Below are 14,356 nucleotides of genomic sequence, written 5' to 3'. Positions count from 1 at the left end.
AGGAGACCCTGTCCCTGCCGGACCTTTTTAATGTTGTTTTTTTGTTTTTTTTCCGGCAAACATCTCATGAGCCTTTAGTGTGTTCGAGGCAATGGATCGCACGTATGTTGCTCAGAAGAGCAAACAAAACAGGCCCACTTCCTTTCCTCTCGGAGCTTACATGGTCAGGGCTAAGGATCAGATGGTTAAGGGACTCCCCCTTCTGTCAAATGTCCCCGTTCAAGGGGTGCTGGTGGGTGATCAGTGTCAGCCTGCGGGAGGTGTCCGGTGGTGTGTCATGGATTCTGTCTCTGGACCTTCTCAGATGTTCACCGAACTCCCCCCCCCTCCGCCCCACCCCTTGCCAGACACGAGGAACGGCTGTGAACATGACAGACCCAAATCTCTCTCGTGCAGCAGGGAAAGAGCTTACGTAGAAAAATGGATGAAACCCAAATGAAGTCTGGAGACCAGATTCTACCATCCACAGAGAAGGTTGCAAACAGCCTGGGTGGCTCTGGTTCCCCCGGAAAGCCTGGATCTCTGGTAGACCTCTGAGCCATACCCCAACCCCCATATGGGGTGCCCCAGGCCACCCACTCCTGGCCTGTCCCCGAAAAGCAGCTGTAGCTGGCAGAAACAAACTGTGCAACCCTTTCCTGTTGACACAGCCACCCAGCACCACGTCATCACTCAGTCACTTGACAAACTCTTCCTCCGTGCGGTGGAGGGAGTGAGACGCAGGTCAGAAGGGGTGAGATCTCAGAGTCTCTGATCAACTGTGTGGCCGCGGCTGGGCCCCTTAAGCTCTCTGTACCTGTTTCTTTACCCAAAAATGGGCACAATAGTAGAACGCACTTCAGGGTTTGGTGTAAGTGCTTGTTAAAAGATAGCTATCATGGCCGAAACCGGTTTGGCTCAGTGGATAGAGCATCAGCCTGCGGACTGAAAGGTCCCAGGTTCAATTCCGGTCAAGGGCATGTACCTTGGTTGTGGGCTCATCCCCAGTAGGGGGTGTGCAGGAGGCAGCTGATAGATGTTTCTAACTCTCTATCCCTCTCTCTTTCTCTCTGAAAAAAAAAAAATCAATAAAAAATATTTTTTTTAAAAAAATAGCTATCATAATTTTATTTGTTTGCTTGCTTGTTTGATTATTTACTTGTTTATATCAAGCATTTTGCTAGACACAAAAGGGCTACGGAGTTGAATAGACCCACCCTAACCTCTTGGAGGGAAGTTTAGGCGTTTAACGGAGAGATGTGCTTTGGGAACGTCTATCAGGCCAGAGTCCCCACTCCAGACCCCCAGCCCCACATCTCAAGACTTTCAGGGAGGCTTTGGAGGGCCCCTTCCTCCAAAGTTTAAGGACCCTGACTTTCGTTGGAGGTGGTCACCTGACCAAGAAATCTGGCATCTGAAATCCACATGCCTTGGTTAGCGAAAAACTATTCTTCGTTTTTGTGTGTGTGTGTGTGTGTGTGTGTGTGTGTGTGTGTGTGTGTTTTATATATGTTATTGATTTTTTTTTACAGAGAGGAAGGGAGAGGGATAGAGAGCTAGAAACATCGATGAGAGAGAAACATCGATGAGCTGCCTCCTGCACCCCCCCGCAACCTAGGTACATGCCCTTGTCCGGAATCAAACCTGGGACTACCGCAGGCCACAGGCTGACGCTCTATCCACTGAGCCAAACCGGTCAGGACTATTCTTCGTTTTTTTTAAAAAAACGCAGTAAAAATACCGTCTTCCCCAAATCCTCAAGGCCGGCTCCCGGGCCAACCTTCCTCCTCTCCCTTATATCCCTGGTCCTGTGGGCACGGCTCCCACTCTGAAGCGGTGCCCTGCCGCCAGCCCCAGGAGGGGCCTCGGGTGCCCCGGCGGTGATGTGTACAGTTTGGCCGGCACACAAGGACAGGCTTTGTCGGGGCCAGGCTGTTTGGAGGCAAACACTCAGCACAGACAGGCCAATCCCTGCGTGGCAGCAGGCCCAGCTGGTGCCCAGGAACTCTGCCAGCTGCCCGGGCACAGGAGGAAGCCAGGTGGAGGCACCTGCCGCTGGGGGAGGGCACAGCCAGTGGGCTGGAGCGGAGGCACTGACTCCCAGAGCAGAGATTTCTCTCACGGGCCTGCTCCGGCCAGGCACTCATGAACTCCCTCGTGGAATGGGGGGCTGTTTTTCAACCCGTTTCAGGTGAAGTTGAGGAACTTCCCCAGGTCACACAGCTCGTGGGGGGCAGAACCTGACTTCCGATTCAGGCCCCCACTTTGACCACTCCCTAGTTTGCATCTTTCATTCCATTCAGACCTCCCTTAGCTCCTCCGGCGGCAGGCCTTGCCCTGGGCTCCTGGGACCCTGAGCTGAACAAGACCCGGTGTCTGTCCCAGAGGAGCTCGCCATGAAGGTGAACAGGGAACCGATACGCATTCTGGTTCTCACGCAGATAGAGGATGGGCACAGCTCGGACAGCAGGCAAGGAGCCGCTGGCTCTGCCCCAGGCAGTCCTGGGGGGCTTCCTTGAGGTGGCATCACTGGAGCAGACCTTGAAGGACTCTCTTAAGAGACTGTCCATCCAGCAGGGACAGCCTCATGAACATGTGCACCTGAGGCCGGGCTCTGTTCTAACTCCTCACTCCCAGACAAGGAGCGTGGTCTCAGTCTGACCGTGGGAGAGCCAGGCCTGTGGAGGCAGACAGGCTGGAGCTAACCCCCCCTCTGCCACTTCCTAGCAGGAGGACATTAATATTCACGACGACAGTAATAATGCATGGGTGGATAGACGGATGAATGAATAAATGGAGGGCTGTAGACCCAGAGCTCTTTCAATCCTCAGCCCAGAACACAGTCAGTCCCAGAGCAGGGCTAGGGCCGAGCAGGCACTCATTCATTCATTCACTCATTCACTCATTCACTCACTCACTCACTCATGAGGCAGGTATCTGTTCTGCCAGGCATTGTTCTAGGGCAGTGGTCGGCAAACTCATTAGTCAACAGAGCCAAATATCAATAGCACATTGATTGAAATTTCTTTTGAGAGACACATTTTTTAAACTTTTCTTCTAATGCCATTTCTTCAACATAGACTTGCCTGGGTTATGGTATTTTGTGGAAGAGCCACACTCAAGGGGCCAAAGAGCCACATGTGGCTCGTGAGCCACAGTTTGCCGACCCCTGGTTCTAGGTGCTGCGAATACAGAGATGAACGAAACAAGCCAGAGCCCCTGCCCTCAAGCCCATCCACTCTAGAGAGCAGAGATAAGCTATGATAACTTGAGGAGATGTACACATGTCCAGTCTTGAGAGCTGCTCTAGAGAAAGATGGAGTGGGATGAGGAAGATGGAGGAGACCCAGGGAGGAAGAGAGGTGTGTAGTTTTCAGTGGAAGAGTCAGGGAGACTCATAGGCAACCCGAAGGGGGGGGGGGGGGGAGCAGGTGGAGGAGGGGGACTGTGAGGTGGCCAGGCTACCAGAGTGGCTGGAAGGGTGTTTGGGCTTCATCACACAGGCCTTGTGGGCCTGTTAGGGTCTGGGCTCCTGATCGGAGTGAAGTGGGAGCCACAGGAGAGTGGGGGGCACAGGGATGATGGGATATGACAGACGTGACCGCTGCGGTGCTGTGGGCAGACCGCAGGGAACGCTGGGACAAAGAGGGCGGCCAGCCGGGCTCTCACAGCGTCCAGGCGAGACAGCGTGGGGGGTGCAGCAATGCGAGCGGTGAATTCTGGATCCATGTTGAAGTCAGAGCTCACAGGACAAGCTGAGATTGGATGTGGGGTACAGGGGGAGAGGGAGGAGCTGAGATGGCCCCAGAGTTTTGACCTCAGCAGCTGGAAGCAGGGCGCCTCCATGGACTGGGATGGGCAGGGCGGGGGGAAGAGAAGACGTCTCTGTGGAGATGGCAGACTGAATGCACAGTACCACCTATCCCCGCTGCGCCCCCGCCCCCGGGGTCCCCACACCGCGGGATGCTAAAACAAGAGTAAAGGGCTTCTTCCAGTGCCTGCGGGTTTGCGTCCAGAAGGATGGGGAGAGTGGGAGAGGAAACCACATTTCAGAATTAAGGAAAATGAATCAGGAATCAAAAAAACAAAACAAAAAAACCTCAGGATTTGTCCCATCAGGTACCTCTGGAAGTTGGGGTAAAGGGCAGGTCCAGTAAAGAGGATTCTTCGAGCTGCCCTAGAAGCTCTTCCCACCCCAGATCTCAGCCCCTCTAGTCTAGGGAGCGCCAGGCCCGGAGATGGCAGGGAGCACGCCATGTCGAGGCCCCAACCATCTCCCTCCAATGGCTCTCCCCCTCCAGGCAGATGGCTGGAAGAGCTTTCTCTGAGAACCATGATGGATCGAGAAGAGACCAGCTAGAGAGACCCTGGGGATACCCCCCTAGGGTTTTCCACCAGAGAGTGCTGCCAGACCCCCTGCGAGGAAGCACCGCCCCCGGACCCACCCGTGTGCTCAGAGCTCCCTGTCAGCTCCCACCTTCCTGACTGTTAATGTGCAGATAACTGAGCTGCCCAGACCTCAGAAGAATGCCTCTGACCTGAGAGAGAAGGATGAAACAAACAGGAAAAGCCAACGTAGAGATAGCAGAATAGCAAGGAGAAGAGAAACCCGCCAATATCCCCAGGGTAACATAAGACATGCACAGGTGACATCCAAATAAGACTCTCATTTTCCAGACACACAGAGCACAAAATAGAAAAGCTCTTAAAAATCAAAAGTGCAATGGCAAAAATTAACATGGGAAAATCGGAACATAAGGTTTAGCTTTTTCAGAGTGACAGATAAAGAAAATCAGAGATGCCCTAGCCGGTTTTGCTCAATGGATAGAGCATAGGCCTGTGAACCAAAGGGTCCCGGGTTCAAGTCCAGTCAAGGGCACCTACCTTGGTTGCAGGCTCCTCCCCGGACTCTGGACACAGCCCTGGACCCAGCTCATGCAGGAGGCAACCAATTGATGTGTTTCTCTCACATCGATGTTTCTCTCTGTCTCGCCATCTATTCTATTCTCTCTTTAAAAAATCAATGGAAAAATGCCGAAACCGGTTTGGCTCAATGGATAGAGCGTCGGCTTGGGGACTGAAGGGACCCGGGTTTGATTCCGGTCAAGGGCATGTACCTTGGTTGCGGGCATATCTCCAGTGGGAGGTGTGCAAGAGGCAGCTGATTGATGACTCTCTTTCATCGATGTTTCTAACTCTCTATCCCACTCCCTTCCTCTCTGTACAAAATCAATAAAATATATATTTTAAAAAATGAATAAATAAAAATCAATGGAAAAATATTCTCAGTAAATATTAACAAAAAAGGAAGGAAGGAAGGAAGGAAGGAAGGAAGGAAGGAAGGAAGGAAGGAAGGAAGGAAAGAAAGAAGGAAGGAAACTGGAGAGAACAGTTTTGTTAAATATAGGATTTTTTCAGGAGTTCCTTTTTCAAATAATAACTCTAGAAAGAGCATTAAAAATGTAGGGGGCAGGGTCATCAATAAAAAATAATTCAAAAGAGCTTCACAGACCCCAAAAATCACTTTTAGATGTTAAGGACTCGCAGAGAGCACAGCGCAGTGAATAATAACAGACCAACATCGGGCGCATCGTTGTGAAATGCCACCAGGGTGGGGCTGGGAGAAGATGCTCTCCACGTCCAGATTGAAAAAATAAGGAAAGTGACTAGCTTTCTTCTCACCGGAAGCCAGTCGACAAGAAAGCAAAGCCTTCCGATGTTCTGGGGAAAATAATTCCCAGCCTGGAATTCTATACTTAGACGCACAGCTGGTCCGGGGTGAGCAGAGTCTCAAGCAATGGACACCCCCAGGGCTTTTCTGGGGACCCACTGAGGGATGTGCCCCACCAGAACCAAGGAATAAGCCAGGAAAGAGGGAGCCGGGATGCAGGAAGCTAAAGGCCCAGCACATCAGAGAGACACACAACTCACCTCCACCCCTGGAGTCCTCCCGCGGATGGTGGAGGAGTCCAGGATGGCCCTGGCACCCAGGGTAGAAACCCACCGGGGCAGGCTGGGGCAGGTCAGAGGCTCTGGGAGACGTCGTCAGGAAGATGAAATTGACAGAAAACTGCTGCATCCAAATGTGTTGAGAGGGGAGTCACACTACTGGCCGTGAGCTTGGTGTCCACTTAGTTGTATGGACAAGCAAAGGAACTTTAAATATATATATATTTAAAGTCCTCACTATTTAAATATATATATATATATATATATATATATATATATATATATATATATTATTGATTTCAAAAAAGAAGAGAGAGGGAGAGAGAGATAGAAACATAAATGAGAGAGAACCATTGACTGGCTGCCTCCTGCACGCCCCCTACTGAGGATCAAGCCCACAACCCAGGCATGTGCCCTTGACTGGAATCGAACCTGGGATCCCTCAGGCCCCAGGCCAACACTCTATCCACTGAGCCAAACTGACCAGAGCAAAGGTACATTTTTTTTTAAAGACAATTAGAAACTCCAGGGAAAAACAAAAACTTACACAGAAAAGGGGGAAACATCAAGCATCATGGGGAGGCCAGGAGATTGGGAAGAGCGAGGTAAGGGAGGGGGAGGGGCCGCAGAGCTACATCTCCCTTTGTGTCAGGTCCAAGAGCCACCGCAGTTCCACTCTGGCCCAGCCACGTGAGCGGCTCTGCAGGCCTGCTCCCCAGAAGAACTGCTGAAAAACGTTTTAAGACAGCCACTTAAAGTCTCTGAGAGCAGTCCTCAGGGCATCAGCAAATGAAGAAACATGCATTCAAGGAAACCTGGTACACCTCGTAGGAACCACAAGATTCTATGGCATTTGAACTATGACCCCCCTCCTCCCTCCCCTCTCCCAGCTCAGCAGGATGGCAATGTCGGAGGCCTGGGGTATCTTCCCAGGAAGGGCTGGATATTGGAATTTCTCATCTTCCCCAGCTTACTGTTACTGCTACGGAGGCTAAGTTCCCGGGAGTGGGAAGTGCAGCTTAGAGATGGGCGTTCCTCCCGCCCCAGCCCCACCAGGGGGATGGAGGCCCCGCCTTGTGTGTGGTGTTGCTGAGCCCCAGTCACCATCACCCTGGCTCTCTCATAAACAGAGCTACCCTGCCAGGCTGGCAAGCTGAGAGTCCCGGAGGCTGTCCCCACTATCAAGTGCCCAGCGCCTACAGCAAGGCCGTCGCTCAGGGCAGAGCACCATGGCCCCCCCTCCCAGCTCCAGAGCCCCGGCTGAGATCCTGCCGAGGGAGAGACAGACCACAAAAGAGAGAGTTCCCAGCAAGAGTCTCCAAAGAACTGAATTCACTCACAACACAATTTGGGGAAGTTAAAGACTGAGGGTGCTCTCCGAAGCAACAGGGGTTTGGGTGGGAAGTTATGGACAGGAGACAGGTGGATGCTTCTGAGATAAAAGGTGAACCATAAAGGCATCGGCTTATCAGTGAGAGGCAGGGAAGGAGGCAGGTAAGAGGAGGCCTCTCGGGGTCAGAACAAACCTCAAGCAGTGAAATCTCAAGAACGATGTCCACCAAGGAGGCCAGCATTGCTACCATAGATTATTTCAGAAGCCTAATTTCCTACAAAAGAAAAATGCAAAAGACACGCATAGAAACAAGAAATGTTGGCCCACACACAAGAAAAATAGCAACAGAACCGCCCGTGAGAGGGACCAGATGTCAGCTTTAGCAACGAATTCTGAGTAGCTATTATAAATATTTTCAAATAACTCGAGGAAGCCATGCTGGTCAGTGGGAATGTGAAATGGGGCAGCCTCTGTGGAGGACATTCTTGCAGAGCCTCAAAGGTCAAAGCATGAAGCTACCCCCTGGCCCAGCAATCCCACTCCCGGATAGAATGTACCCAAGAGAAATGAAAAGATATGGCCACGCAAAAACTTCGATATATGATAGATGTTCAGAGCAGCCTGATTCGCAACAGCCAAAAGGTGAAAACAACCTAAAATGTCCATCAATTGGTGAATGGACAGACAAAATGTGGCATATCTGTCCGATGGAATATCATTCGGCCACAAAAAAAGCAATGAAGGGTCGACCCGGACCACAACAGAGATGAGCCTTGAACACATATGTGCAGTGAGAGAAGCCTTTCACAAAAGAGCACATACTACATGATCCATTTACAGAAAATGTCCAAAATGGGAAAATATGTAGAAACTGAAAGTCCCTAGGTGGTGGTTCAGGGCTGGGCAAATGGGGGGGCTGGGATACAGGACTTTTTTTGAGGTGATGAAAATGCTCTAAAATTGATTGTGGTGATAGTCACACGACTATGTGGTATACCAACAACCCCTAATCGTACACTTTAAATGGTAAATGGGAGAGAATATGAATTATCCCATATAATAAAACCTTAATCAACCGAACAGTGGAACAACTGGTCGCTATGACATGCACTGATCACCAGGGGGCAGACACTCAACCAGAAGCAGAGCTCACGGCTGGCAAGTGAAGTGGCCCTCCACTAAGGCAGGTGGTGAGGAGGGAGGGGTCCCAGACTGTGAGAGGGCACAGGCCTGGTTGAGGGAACCCCCCCCCACACACACACACACACACACCCAGTGCATGAAATTTTATGCACTGGGCCTCTAATATCTTAATAAAACTGTTACCCCCAAAAGTGAAATAACTAACCAAAAAACGAACATTCAAGAAGTAACAATGCAAGCATGCCATTTAGAAACATGAAAATAAACACCAAAAGAATCAGCTAAAAGAAATCAAAGCACATAGTTGCCTCCCTGGGGTCAGGGAAATGGAGCGAGGCCAAGGGTCAGCTGACTTTTATAATAAATCTTGAAGAACTGTTTGATTTTTAAGACTATGTGCATGTATAGCTTTGATGAAAAGGAAAACTTTTTGAACTTAAAAAAAAAACAAAAAAAAACACCTCTGGTCTTGAGGTCTAAAGCATCTGAGTTTGGAGGAGAAAGGGTGGCCGTGGGGAGAGGAAGGGAAAAAGGGGAGGGAGGGATGCTGATCGGGTACCTTGGATTCGCTTCCCCAGAATCAACAGCTTGTGCATTTGGCCAAGGGCTGGGGTCTGGCCCCGTTCCTTTTCAAACATGCTGTCATCATGTTGAAATGTCCATCTCTTTTTTGTCACAGGAAGGTCGCTGGGCCTTCTATTTTGCCTTCCTGATGCTCGGGTCCTCACCAGACAGCCCAGGCAGCAGGCCTTGCCCAATCCCCAGCTCTTCTCCCACCTCATCCTTCTCACTGAGCCTCCGCCAAGGGCCTGCCTGCTGTGCCTGGGTCACCTTCCTCCTCCCTCCTCCCTCCCAGCCTGTGCATGTGCTGTCCTCCAGCCTGGAGGCCCTTTCCTAGTCCCCCCTCCCATCGCCCCCACCCTGCCAGACCTACGCTTAGAGCGACAGGGCTCTCAGCCTGCATTCCACGGCACACACATTTATAATGACCTAAGCATTTGCCATTTAAAAATAGCTTCAGTTACATATAATCACTTCATCCTCGACAGGTTGAGAGCTTCGCGATGCAAAGACCTGTGGCTGCCTCGTTTCCGTTTGTCTTTCAGTGCCAGGCAGAGCCCCCCCGGCACCTAACATTCCTTCGCTGTCTGATCTACAAGGTGGAGAAGAATCCCATCGGAGTCCTGCTCTGTGTGGTTCCCGTGTGTCATTCTGTCCAGTCCTCACTAGTCGGATGGGGTTGGTTGCCCCATTGTACAGATGAGGAAGCTTTAGCTTGGAGGGTGATGTGTCTTGCTAAAGGGGGTGAGAGGGACCCCATGGAAACTTCCGGGTCCAAGAGAGTTCCCCCCACACACACACACCCCACTTCTAAAACTCCCTGAGTTGTTAGGGGAGGTCATTGTCATATGCTCTGCCCTTGAGGTCAGTTCACACCTGCCCCAGGCTCCAAACAGGCTGGAATGTCCCATCTCTACTGAGGACCCAGTGCTCTGGGGCATCCAGGCTTCAAAGCTAAAGGGTCGCAGGCTGATAAATCATAGATGACCATAGCGCCTCGGCGCCCTCTAGTGGTGGCAGGAAAGAGCGTCCAAGAGGAAAGGGGGAAGGGAAGGAGGGAGAGGGGAGAATGAGCAGGAAGGAGATGGGGAGAGAATGTTAGAGCTGAGGGGTTGGGCAGGAGCAGGAAGAGACAGGCAAGGCATTTTGCCCCTGGTTCTAGAGTCCCTCCTTTACCCCCTCCTCTGCCAGCAGCCTCTGGGTTTCTGTCCTCCAGCTCAGCCTACATCCTGAGGACCGCAGAGGGACACCGCCTGCCGCACAGGCCGAAAGGAGGACCCCTCTCTCCCTCAGGACTGGGACAGTCCATCCCTCTCCTGGGATCGAGCTGCTGACCTCTCCCGCCAAAGCCGGCCTCACCTAGCATCTCCTTTCCTCTACCGTTCCCCCAGAGAGAGTGGGGCTCTGCACAGGGCCCCCCAAGATCACAGGGACCCATGAGCCCTAGATCTGCCTCGCCCCATTCATTCCCTCCCCTCTCCCATCCTACTTCCCAGCCCAGCCACCCCAAAATCCCAGCAGCTGTGGTTGCCATGGTAAGAGCACCCCTAGCTCTTGGCACATCAATAAACTGCAACCTGGGGACCTGGCGCTACCGGAAGAGGCCGAATGTGCCATGTGCAGCGCCAGCTCATCCCTGCTCCTCTCACTCCGGGACAATTAGTGCAAATTAAATTTCACACTCCTTCTCCGAGCGGCAAGAGCTCCCTGGGAGTGGATGCCCACGATCCCCGGGGGAGCGAACCCCACAGTCTCTCTGCAACGTGCAAGCGTGAGAGAACATCTCTCAGCTGTGAGTCCTCAGCGAATCCCCAAAGTTGCTGACGCCCAGGCTCAGACACACTTACCCGGCACTGAGGGTGGAGAAGAAGTGGGGGCCGAGTTCAGTCCCAGCTCTGCACCCTTCCCCCAGGCTGTCTCCATCTGTAAAACCACCAGGATGGGCCATAGGAAGGAAACCCTCCAATCACCGGGGCCTCGAAAACACCCGTGCACATCCACATACACATGCCTGCGCTCAGAGCTGCTTCCTCCCGGGACCTGGGTGGTCACACAACCCCCAGGGGAAGAGGTCACACCGGCCCCAAGCGAAGAGGTCACATGCCCCAAGCGAAGAGGTCACACAGGCCCCAAGGTTAGAGGTCACACAGGCCCCAAGGTTAGAGGTCACACCGGCCCCAAGGTTAGAGGTCACACCGGCCCCAAGCGAAGAGGTCACACCGGCCCCAAGCGAAGAGGGCCAGCCCCTGACTTCAGGCTCTGTCCACCATCTACATTTTTAACCAGAGGCCCACATTTCATTTTGCACTGGATCCTGCGAATTCTGTAATTGGTCCTCCCTGCACACGTTTATTTACACATATTAAGTATCTGAATAAGCAAACCTCTATACACACCTCGACACCAATAATAATAACAGCGGACCGCTGTCTTCAGTACTTCCTATAACGTCACCCCGTTTAACCCTCGCAGCAACCCTGGAAGGTTGGCTCAGACAGAGCTTCTAGAACTGTGATGCACTCAGACCTGGGGACCGTGTTAAAGTGCAGGTTCTGAGTCGGTAGCTCTGGGCCAGGCCTGTGAGTCCACATTTCTAGCAAGCTTCCTCCTGGCGGGGAGGAAGGGGACGCCCCGGGGAGTCTCCTGGTGGCAGTGCCCCTCACGGAGGACAGGATAATGGGCCCCCCTCACTTCCCAGAGGCAGGATCCAGCCACCCTCCTCCAGCCCTCAACTGTGGAGCTAATGCTAAGCCCTCCCCGGCCGTTCTAACTGGGCTTGACATTTCCTACCGACAGCACATCTTCCTGTTTATTCCATCATGTCAGGTGGAGCTTTCGCTCATTTTTATTGATTTGAGAGAGAGAGAGAGAGAGAGAGGGAGGGAAGGAGAGGAAGAGAGAAAAACATGGATGTGAGAGAAAAACATCAGTCAGTGGCCTCCTCTATGCATCCCCACTGGGAATCGAACCCGCAGCCTGGATGTGTGCCCTGACGGGGACTCGAGCCTGACACCTTTGGCCGAAGCTCCAACCCACTGAGCCACCTGGCCAGGGCTAGAGCTTCCACTCTTCAGCTCCCAAGTTTATTTACTTATAAGATGTTTGCTTTCCCAAGAAGGATACCGTGTGCACATTAACAAAGCCATGTTCCAGCGATATAACGGCCTCTGGCAGAATGGCAGTGAGACCCCATCAGACCCTGCTGCATCGTTTTCGCTGGCCCTGCCTCTGAACTTCAGCCCCTGTCATATTCCCAACTGCAGATGCTTCTTTTTCTCATCTTTCCCAAAAGCGGTGACTCATAAACAAGAACAGATTTCTCTTGCTTGCAGAAAAGGTAAATTGCTGGCAGAAATAAATTTGCAGATGCTAGAAATTCACAGAAAGGAGCTCGTTGGTGGAGAGGATTTGATATCCTGCCCTCACACACACCCCCAGCCTTCCCCTCCTCCTGTCTGTACCCTTCTCTTCCCTGCTGAGCCGAGCTGGGTGCTAGCAGGGCTTGCTGGGCTTGATGCTGGGGTGCCAGACATGGGGAGGAGGTGGGCTCCACGCTGGAGAATGACTCCCCTGTTTATCTCCTGCTTCGTCCCAGTTCCCGAGCCTGAGATTGGGCCAGGGGCCCCTGAGCTGGAGAACTCCGGCACCCCGGCTCCACACAGCACACTGACCTCAATTTATGTGGGTTACTCCCAGCCCGTGGCCCTGTGCCTGGTGAGCAGGCGCCTGTGGGGCCCGCCCAGGGCCTGCAGGAGGGGGTTCCTCGCCCAGGCAGACTGTGCCGCCCAAGCCAGCAGGAGCGGGTCCTAAGAGTGAGGAGGACCTGGGGGCAAGTCTAGGAACCTCTCTGAGACAGAACCGATGGCAGAGGGCAAGAGTGGTGCCATTTTCTGTGGTCTCACCATGCCAGGCCTCCACATGCACCTCCCCGTGTTCTCACCATGCCAGGCCTCCACATGTACCTCCCCGTGTTCTCACCATGCCAGGCCTCCATATGTACCTCCCCATGTTCTCACCATGCCAGGCCTCCACATGCACCTCCCCATGTTCTCACCATGCCAGGCCTCCATATGTACCTCCCCATGTTCTCACCATGCCAGGCCTCCACATGTACCTCCCGTGTTCTCACCATGCCAGGACCCCACATGCATCTCCTCGTGTTCTCACCATGCCAGGCCTCCACATGTACCTCCCTGAGTTCTCACCATGCCAGGCCTCCACATGCACCTCCCCGTGTTCTCACCATGCCAGGCCTCCACATGTACCTCCCATGTTCTCACCATGCCAGGCCTTCACATGCACCTCCCCGTGTTCTCACCATACCAGGCCTCCACATGTACCTCCCGTGTTCTCACCATGCCAGGCCTCCACATGCACCTCCCTGAGTTCTCACCATACCAGGACCCCACATGCATCTTCCCAAATCCTCACAACCCCCCTTCCCCTCCAGGGGGTTATTGCACCCATCTTATGGATCAGGAAGCTGTAACAGGGGGGAGGAAGTCACTCACGCACCCTCTGGTGACAGATCAGCAATTCAAACAGGCCCTGCAACTGGTCTCATTTACATTTTCCTTCAGACCCTCCTTCCCTTTCCCCTCTCTCTCCTCTTCTCCCAGTCCTCCTCCATGCCACCCCATCCTCCCTCCACTTCACTCCTCTACTGGAATCCTTACTCTCTCCTCCTCCCTACTGCTCTTTTCACTCTAAGCACAGAGCATCCAAGAGAGAACATTTTTCCAAAGAAAACAAATGTGCTGGAGCCAGAAGTGGGGGCAGGAGAATCTCTGAGCCCAGTAGGAACAGCTCAGCTCCCAGCAGCAGCAAAGGCCTCAGAGACAGAGGCCAAAGGAGGCTCAGACCCTCCCCGTCTGCCATCAACACCCAAGGCCAAGTTAGATTTGCAGTTCCCCACCTGCATTTCTCGACTACCTTAACAACTGAATTTTATTTTATTTTATTTTATTTTATTTTATTTTATTTTATTTTATTTTAAAATATATTTTATTGATTTTTACAGAGAGGAAGGGAGAGAGATAGAGAGCTAGAAACGTTGATGAGAGAGAAACATCGACCAGCTGCCTCTTGCACACCCCCCACCAGGGATGTGCCCGCAACCAATGTACATGCCCTTGACCGGAATCGAACCCGGGACCCTTCAGTCTGCAGACCGACGCTCTATCCACTGAACCAAACCGGTTTCGGCAACAACTGAATTTTAAATAGCTTAACAGCCCTATACTTCCCTCCCATACCTAAAGCTTTTAATTTCTATTAAAGTTCAAGTTTCGACACCCTCCCAAGCCCACTACCCTTCCAGAAGAAGTTAGATATTTACACTCCAGTGTGAATTAGTGTCTGGCCGTTCCCCCCACCCCCCACCCCCCAAGA

Source organism: Pipistrellus kuhlii, unplaced genomic scaffold (genome assembly GCF_014108245.1).
Source record: "Pipistrellus kuhlii isolate mPipKuh1 unplaced genomic scaffold, mPipKuh1.p scaffold_m20_p_2, whole genome shotgun sequence".
Taxonomy (NCBI): Eukaryota; Metazoa; Chordata; class Mammalia; order Chiroptera; family Vespertilionidae; genus Pipistrellus; species Pipistrellus kuhlii.
The sequence above is the reverse complement of the archived record's forward strand: the minus strand, read 5'-3'. Positions refer to the sequence as shown.